The sequence below is a fragment of the Entelurus aequoreus genome, linkage group LG25, assembly GCF_033978785.1.
Source record: "Entelurus aequoreus isolate RoL-2023_Sb linkage group LG25, RoL_Eaeq_v1.1, whole genome shotgun sequence".
Classification (NCBI taxonomy): Eukaryota; Metazoa; Chordata; class Actinopteri; order Syngnathiformes; family Syngnathidae; genus Entelurus; species Entelurus aequoreus.
The window spans coordinates 13,122,692-13,133,677 of record NC_084755.1 but is presented as its reverse complement, the minus strand read 5'-3'; positions in this window follow the sequence as shown (position 1 = coordinate 13,133,677).

Genomic DNA, 10,986 nt, shown 5'->3' with positions numbered 1-10,986 from the left:
CCCCACTCAGGTCCGCATTGAGCTGGAGGGGGCGTGGCCTCCAGCTCCGGCTGAATACCGGGAGTTTGTCGGGAGAACATTTCTGCCGGGAGGTTGTCGAGAGAGGCGCTGAATACCGGGAGTCTCCCGCTAAAAACGGGAGGGTTGGCAAGTATGCCTATATTGAGTAAAACATGCTTGAAACTAGAATATCAACTGTTGCAAAGCTGTGTCATCAACACTCACAAGTATAAAACTACTTTTTCAAAGTAGGAATTTCTTATTTCAAGCATGAAATAAAAAATCATGACTTTGACACAATTGTGTCTCATAATTAAAACAGATGACAGCCAAATGGACTTTGCTGTTTTATATCCAATGAAACAATAGAAAATATGTAGTCATATAGTAGTACAGTTGGCACAGTACAGTAAACTGATTTTGAATATTTAAACATTTAACATTTCTAACAATTTTGAACAGAAATAGTTCATGCACATTCAGATTAATTCCTCAAAATGACAATTAAAAACATTTTGTCCGGGGGCCGGGCTGTATATATGCGCACTAATTGACTTAAAGAGCACGCACTTGGCGCGATGATGTCATGTTATCGATGGAAAAATGCATTTTTCGACCATATGGTTTGCCTGAGCGGCTAGGAGACCCCGAGAGTAACAAGTGGTTGCCTTGTTGCCTTTCCATAAAGAACAATAAATTAGTTTTTAGTATAAGTTTTCTGGTTTCAAGAAATGTAATGCCGAGCGCATATCATTATGTCAAGATAATGGCACTAGCATTTACTTCATTTAAGAATATTTTTCAACATGAGCAAAAAGGTCTTTTTTTTTTCTATTAAGAAAAGTGCACTTGTTATTAGTGAGAATATACTTATTTTAAGGTATTTTTGGGTTCATTGAGGTTAGCTACTTTTACTTGTTTTGGAAAGTCTTGACAAGACAAATTTTCTTGTTCTATTGGCACATTATTTTGCTTAGTTCAAATAAAATACCCCTCATTTTTGTATTTTTTCCCTTGTTTTTGAACACTGACTTTTTGCAGTGTGGAGCCCTTTTCCACTTTCAAGTCTATATTCAAAACATGCAGTCTTTGATGAGGGTTGTTTTGACATGGTGTGAATCAACTTCAATAAATTCAATGGAAGTTATGGACGGGCATCGGTCAGTCGTTCAGAATTTGGTCGATTGTGCAGAATTGATTGTGATTAATCGTATTTGGAGGCCGGATGCAGTGTGCTACTTGACTGCAAACAACAGTGCTGCTGCTGTTGATTCAGTCACACTGCAAAAAGTCAGTGTTCGAAAACAAGAAGAAATGTACAAAAATTAGGGGTATTTTACTTGAACTAAGCAAAATTATCCGCCAATAGAACAAGAAAATGTGGCTTGTCAAGACTTCCCAAAACAAGTAAATTTAGCTAACCTGAATGAACCCCAAAATACCTTAAAATAAGTATATTCTCACTAATAACAAGTGCGTTTTTTCTTGATAGAAAAAACAAATATGAGACCTTTTTTCTCAATATGTTGAAACATTTTCTTAAATTAAGTAAATGCTAGTGCCCTTATCTTGACATAATGATATGCGCTCGGCATTACATTTATTGAAACCAGCAAACTTATACTAAAAACTAGTTTATTTTTCTTAATGGAAGGCAACAAGGCAAGCGCTTGTTACTCTCGGGGTCTCCTAGCCGCTCAGGCAAATCACATTGTCTAAAAAATGCATTTTTACATCTATAACATGACATCATCGCGCCAAGTACATGCTCTTTCAGTCATTAGTGCGCAGGGAATATATATATATATACACTACCGTTCAAAAGTTTGGGGTCACCCAAACAATTTTGTGGAATAGCCTTCATTTCTAACAACAAGAATAGACTGTCGAGTTTCAGATGAAAGTTCTCTTTTTCTGGCCATTTTGAGCGTTTAATTGACCCCACAAATGTGATGCTCCAGAAACTCAATCTGCTCAAAGGAAGATCAGTTTTGTAGCTTCTGTAATGAGCTAAACTGTTTTCAGATGTGTGAACATGATTGCACAAGGGTTTTCTAATCATCAATTAGCCTTCTGAGCCAATGAGCAAACACATTGTACCATTAGAACACTGGAGTGATAGTTGCTGGAAATGGGCCTCTATACACCTATGTAGATATTGCACCAAAAACCAGACATTTGCAGCTAGAATAGTCATTTACCACATTAGCAATGTATAGAGTGTATTTCTTTAAAGTTAAGACTATTTTAAAGTTATCTTCATTGAAAAGTACAGTGCTTTTCCTTCAAAAATAAGGACATTTCAATGTGACCCCAATCTTTTGAACGGTAGTGTATATATATATATATATATATATATATATATATATATATATATATATATATATATATATATATATATATATATATATATATATATTTACAGCCCGGCCCCCGGCCAAATTGTTTTTAATTGTAATTTTGAAGAAATTATCTGAATGTGCATGAACTATTTCTGTTCAAAATAGTTTGAAATGTCACATGTTAAATGTTTAAATATTAACTGTCAGTTTACTGTACTGTGCCGACTGTACTACTATATGAGTATGTATTTTCTATTGTTTCATTGAAAATAAAACAGCAAAGTCCATTTGGCCGTCATCTGTTTCAATTATGAGACACAATTGTGTCAATGTCATGATTTTTTATTTCATGCTTGAAATGAGAATTTTTTTACTTTGAAAAAGTAGTTTTATACTTGTGAGTGTTGATGACACAGCTTTGCAACACTTGGTATTCTAGTTTCAAGCACATTTTACTCAATATAGGTCATAAAATTTCAGCAAAAAGCTGTAATATCTTATTGAGATAATTTAGGACCAAAACACTTAAAACAAGTAAAACACTCTAACATAAAATCTGCTTAGAGAGAAGAATTATCTTATCAGACAGAAAATAAGCAAATATCACCCTTATTTGAGATATTTAATCTTACTTAGATTTCAGTTTTTGCAGTCTAAGTTTGTGGGTTAGTGCGTGGATCGTTCTCCCGAGATGCAGCAGGAACTCTAGAAGTGAAGTGAAGTGAATTATATTTATATAGCACTTTCCTCTAGTGACTCAAAGCGCTTTACATAGTGAAACCCAATATCTAAGTTACATTTAAACCAATGTGGGTGGCACTGGGAGCAGGTGGGTAAAGTGTCTTGCCCAAGGACACAACGGCAGTGACCAGGATGGCAGAAGCTGGGGTCGAACCTGGAACCCTCAAGTTGCTGGCACGGCCACTCTACCAACCGAGCTATACCGCCCCAGAGACAAGGTGCAGGTGAGACAATAATGTATTCCTCATAAATCATCCAAAATACAAAAATACAGGAAACAAACAAAAGAGACGCGTGCCGATGGCAAGGGGAACTAAGGCAAAAACTTAGCAAGAAACAAGAAATCCTCCAATGTAACTGTTGCTTACTGCAAACAAGGAAGCCCACAGGCGCTCTCTCTCCGCTGCGGGCGTGCCTCCTCGTGCCTGCAGACAATCTGCAATCGGCACACCTGCCTGCGATGAGCGAGCTGCCTTCATAAGCCGGCACAACCTGCCATGCCGTGCCGGAATATAACCTTCTGTTGGCGTACATGTCTGCCCTTGTTCCTGAGTTGGCGAGCTGTGCGTCTCGTTCACGTTCTTGTTACCTTGCTTCCCGGACTGCCCTTTTGGATTCCCGACCTCCCACTTTGGACCCGGACCTCTTGAGGCCTCTCTCGCTCCCTTGATTATCTGCCTGCCCCTCGGACTGTCTTCCTGCCTTGTTCCCTCTCCTCGTTTCAACATCACGGTAACACACAACAATTAATTACACACATAGTCTTACACCTCACCCTCTTGTATTTTGGTCACACACTCCATTATATAGTTTAGTAGTATTGTTTGTTATTATTATATATATATATATATTGACTATATACAGTATATAATAAATCATTGTACATTACTGCCCCCTGGTGTCTGAGCCGTCATCTCCCCTTAGTCAAACCATAACATGGGTACAGTTATTGAATTCTTACATTCATAATAATTTGAGAGTCCAGTCTACCAGGAAGCTAGCAGGGGTTCGTAGGAGGTATTGATGCATGGAGGAATGGTCCACTCTGGGTCACGACTCGGAACAGCAAGCGCCTCCTCCAGACTGATGTGTATGAGGAAGGAGATTTTTCTCCAAAAGCGACTTTTTAAGCACCTCTTCTCTCAAATGTGGAAGAAACAAATGAGGGGGATGGTTAAAGTGTCCATGTTATTATATAGCAAACAACATTCATTTGTAAGCATGCTCGCACATCCCAAAAACTCATTTGGTCCAACTAAAATCCTGAGTAGCAACAGGTAAGCAATCATGAGTCCAGCCGCTGTGTTTATTAGGAAATTAGTTTGACTAATCCAGCATTTTGGTGCCAAATGCTTCAACCCTTTTCTTAATGACGTTAGAGCAGACATATTTAAATAAGTTGTTTTGGGGGCTACATTTCCAGAAAGGTAATGACCGGGGGGCCGGACTTCTCCCTTCACTATTGGTCTTATTTTGTACATCCCAGAACGGGCGTCCTCTACAGTGGACATTTGGTTGTGGTCTATTTATTTTGTCAGAGTTAAAGGAAAGCTCTGTTTCCATTTATACCCCCATTATTTACTTTTTACTTTTTAAATTCGATCTCAATTCTGTACACTGCTGCTGGAATTTAAATTTTCTTGAGGGAACGCTCCTGAAGGAATCAATAAAGTACTATCCATCTATCTATCTATCTATCTATCTATCTATCTATCTATCTATCTATCTATCTATCTATCTATCTATCTATCTATCTATCTATCTATCTATCTATCTATCTATCTATCTATCTATCTATCTATCTATCTATCTATCTATGTCAGGTTCAAACACTGATGACATCTATTAAACAGACCAGAAGCAAGGAATCATGCAGAGACAGAATTCAATTTGGCTCAATGAGGAGACACGTGTTTTGTTCTGTATTCTAGTTCCAGATCCAAACTATGTTCGAAAAGTCCAGCCCGCGTGCTTCCTCTATTTATTTGGGAGGTCCCTGGTTACAGCACTGAACCTGTCGCTGAGGGAAAGGGGTAATCTGGAGTTAGACACAATATATGATTATACAACAATGCAAATGTGTTGACGCTGGTGATATCGCCCCGTCTCTGCTTTGTCTGCGTCCCGGTACCCGATGTTCGACCTTGGCAGTCAGCAGGCCGAGTCTGGACACAACACTGATACGAAACGGCTGGCAATCTTTTGAATTGCCAGCTTTGCACAGATAGAAAAATACCACTTCAGCACAATTAATAATAACTATAGCAATGGCCTTTAAGCATAAGAGTTGTGTGATAATATATACATAATTATTCTAATAATCTATCTATCTATCTATCTATCTATCTATATATCTATCTATCTATCTATCTATCTATCTATCTATCTATCTATCTATCTATCTATCTATCTATCTATCTATCTATCTATCTATCTATCTATCTATCTATCTATCTATCTATCTATCTGTTTATCTACATATCTATCTAAATGAGGCACAATGATGCAATATGTACATACAGCTAGCCTGACTGGCATGTTAGCATTGATTAGCGTGCAGTCATGCACTGACCAAATATGCCTGATTAGCACCTCCACACAAGTCAATAACGTCAACAAACTGCAACAACTGTGCATTAATGCACAGTATAAAACGTTTGGTGGACAAATAGAGACAAAGAAGTAGTGTCACAACGGGGTTTTCGCAGCTTTCTGCGGGGTTCGTTCTCCCCGGATGCAGACGGACCACTCCGGACAAAGCGTGCAGGTAGGAACATGATTTATTCCTCAAAATATCAAAGTAGTACAAAAAACGGAAGACAAGTCGCACTCGAAGCTAATGCTATTATTTAGCATGGACTATGGACAGGGAATACTCACTGACTTTGGCATGAAACAAACAATTTACGTAGCAGGTTGCATGAAGCAAATAATGACGCCAGCCCGACTGACTGGCAAAGGCAAGCTTGAATAATGCCTCGGATTAGTGCTCGGGAAGCAGGTGAGCGTCCCGAACACCAATCAGAGACAGGTGGAAATAATAAGTGCCCATGGCAACCAAAAACAAACAAGGGTGCACAAAAACAGGAACTATGGAGTCCAAAACTAACAGAACACAACAAAACATGATCCGGACCACGGATCATGACAAGGATTGGAAAATTGTACACGTAAACAAACTGTTGCATCACAGTCCACGGTATGGTGTGTTCAAGAACTGCCGACATTTGTAGGACAAAACGATGTTCACCAAATACTCTCATCAGTGAAGCATACACACAAACATATTAAACAGTGGGCTTTCTAACAATTGGGAAAGATTGTGTCATGTTTGTCCTCAAACAAACAAACAAAAATTTACCCCATCTTTTTCCATTTTCAATCCTTTTTTTAAAAAAGCTCCAGGGAGCCAGTAGGGCGGCACTAAAGAGCCGCATGCCACTAGACAGCCCCGGGTTTCTGACCCCCGCCTTAGAGTATGCAATACCCAGCTTTGACAGGACCATTGTTTTGTTACAAGCCATAAACACATCCAAACATGATGCTTCACAGCAAAAATCAATCTTACACCCTCTGTGTATTTCTTCATTTGTCATACAACCAAGCCCCCTCCACCCGCCGCTTTTCTTACTTACTGGTCTCCAAATCCACACACTCGTCTTTCTCAGACTCGTCATTGTAGCGTGGGTGACAGTCACAGTCCCACGGGTACAGAGTGAAGATTGCTTCAACTTTACCACCACCACCAACACACACACACACACATTCTTGTATTTGTTACCTTCTTGAGACCACCGTTTCTAGATATATAAAGATTTGTATTTACAACATTAATAATTTAAACATAATATGCAAATATAAAAAAGCTTGTGGAAAATGAGTTGGAATTTCACAAGAAAAAGGTCAGTTTCACAGGAAAAACGTAGAATTGTGGCAGTATTATAATAAAAGTCGTAATTTTACTCAGCGCAGGTCAAAATTTTACAAGAAAAACTGAACACGTGTGCAATGTTATGATAAAAGTTGGAATTGTGCTCAATAACAGCCGCAATTTTACAGGAAAAAGCTTAAAATGTTCACAATTTTATGAAAAGTGTCGTCATTTTACTCGACAAAAGTCACAATTTTATGAGAAAACTTTAACATTTTGGCAATTCTATAATAATAATCTGAATTTTACTTGGAAAAATTATGACAAAAGTCATAATTCTACTCGAAAAATGTCACTGTTTTACAAGAACAACAAAAAAAAATTTGGCAATATTGTGGTAAAAGTCAGAATGTTTTATGACAAAGGTCACCATTTTGCATTAAAAAGTAATAGGTATACTTAAAAAAGTAATAATTTTATGAGAAAATATTGCAATATTACAGAAACAGAAAGAATATGAGAAATTGTTCCCAATTGTATCAGAAAAAAATCATCACATTGTGAGAAAAATACTTTTAGTTGTAATTTGTAATTGGTTTTTAATTGTTATTTACTTCAGATTATTACAGAACGTCTCTATATACATTTTGGCCAAAGGGGGCGCATTTCAATTTCTTACACACACTTGTTATTACAAATGTTGGCCAGAGGGGGAGCACTTCAAATTTTTACACACACTTGTTATTTCATATGTTGTCCAGAGGGGGTGCACTTTTAAAACGGACACACAGTCAATTTGAAAAATCCCCCCTTTTTGGGACCACCCTAATTTTGATAGATTTCACCACCAGGGGTGCAAATGAGTCATTCTCTCTTATAATGCAATGGTTTTCCATTACATTATAAGTACAAGAATGCAGAAAATATCGCAATATTACAGAAACAGAAATGATATATTAAATTGTTCCCAATTTTATAAGAAAAAAGTGAGAAAAGACTTTTAGTTATTATTTTTTTTTGTTTCAATTTTTTGTTTGTAATTAGTTTTTAATCTTCAATATTTACTTGAAATTATTACAGTATGTCTCTATATTCATATTTATTTTATTAGTTTTATTCATTTTGCCAAAAGGGGGCACATTTCAATTTCTTACACACAGCACGGTGGCAGAGGGGTTAGTGCGTCTGCCTTACAATACGAAGGTCCTGTTTAGTCGTGAGTTCAATCCCGGCCTCGGGATCTTTCTGTGTGGAGTTTGCATGTTCTCCCCGTGACTGTGTGGGTTCCCTCCGGGTACTCCGGCTTCCTCCCACCTCCAAAGACATGCACCTGGGGATAGGTTGATTGGCAACACTAAATTGGCCCTAGTGTGTGAATGTGAGTGTGAATGTTGTCTGTCTATCTGTGTTGGCCCTGCGATGAGGTGGCGACTTGTCCAGGGTGTACCCCGCCTTCTGCCCGATTGTAGCTGAAATAGGCTCCAGCGACCCCGAAGGGAATAAGCGGTAGAAAATGGATGGATGGATGGACACTTGTTATTACATTTGTTGGCCCGAGGGGTAGCACTGTTAAAACCGACAAACAGTCATTTTGAAAAATACCTCCACCCTAATGTTGATAGATATTACCACCATTGTGCAAATGAGACATTCTCTATTCGATGCAATGGTTTTCCGTATTGGGACCATGATTTCGGTCCTAAATTGTTCACCGGTCGTCATATGAACAGTACTTTTCCTTGTTGATGTCTCAAGACGGGTAGAAATACAAGCACACAGAAAATATTGCAATATTACAGAAACAGAAAGAATATGAGAAATTGTTCCCAATTGTATAAGAAAAAAGTCAACACATTGTGAGAAAAATACTTTTAGTTAATTTTTTGATTGTTATTAGTTTTTAATCTTCAATATTTACTTCATGTTATTACAGTATGTCTCTATATTCATATTTAGTTTTTTAGTTTTATTCATTTTGCCAAAAGGGGGCGCATTTCAATTTCTTACACACACTTGTTATTTCATATGTTGACCAGAGGGGTAGCACTGTTAAAACCGACACACAGTCATTTTGAAAAATCCCTCCACCCTAATGTTGATAGGTTTCACCACCAGGGGTGCAAATGAGACATTCTCTATTAGATGCAATGGTTTTCCATATTGGGACCATGATTTCGGTCCTAAATTGTTCACAACTCCTCATATGGACGGTACTTTTCCTTGTTGATGTCTCAAGAAGGTTGGAAATACAAGAACACACACACACACACACCACCCTAACGCTCTTCTCACGGGTTGTATTGCAGCAAGTCGGGTGAAGGCGATGACGGTCTTGGCAGAATAACAACGCCATACCTTCAGCTGTGTCTCAGGGCGGCTGAACCTGGGCTGGAATCGGCCATAGGTGAGGAAACCGTGCAGTACCTCAGCTCATTTTGATTAATGGACCTCTCTCTGCCCCTGAGTGAGCAATTATCAGAGGGTAGGAAAAATCGTTCATCACTGTAACCCGATGCCGACTTCCTTTCCACTGTAGAAAGTCATACCTGCGGTGCTGGTGATGCACCTCCTCCTCCCTGCAAGCCATGCGGCTGCCCTGTTTTTGACCGAAAAGGTCCGGCAGGAGAAGGTCACAGGTGGTCATCTGAGATCCTGAAGTTCTCAGATCAACTTGTACACAAAGTTCAGGGTGTATTTCAGACGCGTCCATATATGACTCATAAACTCATCCAGTCCCCCTGGTCTAATGGATGCTGCCGCGTGACAGTGAGAACCTAAACCCAGCCTGGAAATCACTTTACAAACACTAGGCTCACGCTGTAACCTGAGTCTGTCGAGCATGACAAGAGCGTGACCATCCATTGTCCATAGTTGTTAGAGGATGTGTTCGGCATGCTAACTTTCCCACAGTGCCAATATGCCTCCTCCTTTGGACGGAATACAAAAAAACATGATCTTGGTGTACTGCATATGGAAAATCAATGCATGGAAAAGCACGAATAGGTCAAATTTGTTTCAGAATCCGATTCAGATACAGAAATACTTTGTTAATCCCCGAGGGGAAATTAGGTTTTGCAGCACAATCCCATTCAAGAGCAGACAAACATTACAAGGAGACAGAACAGGATCGCTGACGGGTCTGCCAACTTCCGGCGGCCCGTACAAAAAAGGTGAGAAACCGGTAAACGCTGGGGAGGGGGGTCTAAGTCTTAGCATGGGCCCCTGAATAGGGGGTCCAGACTGAGGCCAGGGAAAAGGAAAAAAAACCTCATAGCCGTAGCACACATAAACATGTGTGTAAGAGGGAAACATCAAATAACACAAAGGACATTAAACACATTAAAAGTGCAGTGCGACTTCGACACACAGCCACAAAAGTAAAACAACAAAATAAAACAAAAAATAATCAACCAATAATATACATTGCACACACACGTTTGCACCATGCATAGACAAGCAACCAAACAAAAACATCACTTTAACACCCACACACACTGTGGTGGCCTCTGCGGTGTTCCACGCCATCGTCTGCTGGGGTGTAAGGAGCAGACCCAACAAAGCAACAAAGAGAGCCGACTCCATTCTCGGCCGCCCACTAACTCTCGGCGCCCCCTACAAAAAAGGTGAGAAACAGGTAAACGCTGGGGGGGAATATTCACTCTAAGCCTGGGCCTCTGGAGAAGGGGTCCAGAGTCCAGACTGAGGCCAAGGGGGGAAAAAAATCATACCATAGCACACATAAGCATGTGTATAAAAGGGAAACATCAAAGAACATTAAGGACATTAAAGACATTAAAAAAAGACCATAGCTGATGCAACCAACCATTTCTACACACAGCTACAAAAAAATGAATAAATAAAATAAAATATTACAAAAATGTAATAAACATATACACTGTGGTGGCCTCTGCGGTGTTCCACGCCGTCGTCTGCTGGGGTGTAAGGAGCAGACCCAACAAAGCAACAAAGAGAACCGACTCCATTCTCTGCCGCCCACTAACTCTCGGCGCCCCCTACAAAAAAGGTGAGAAA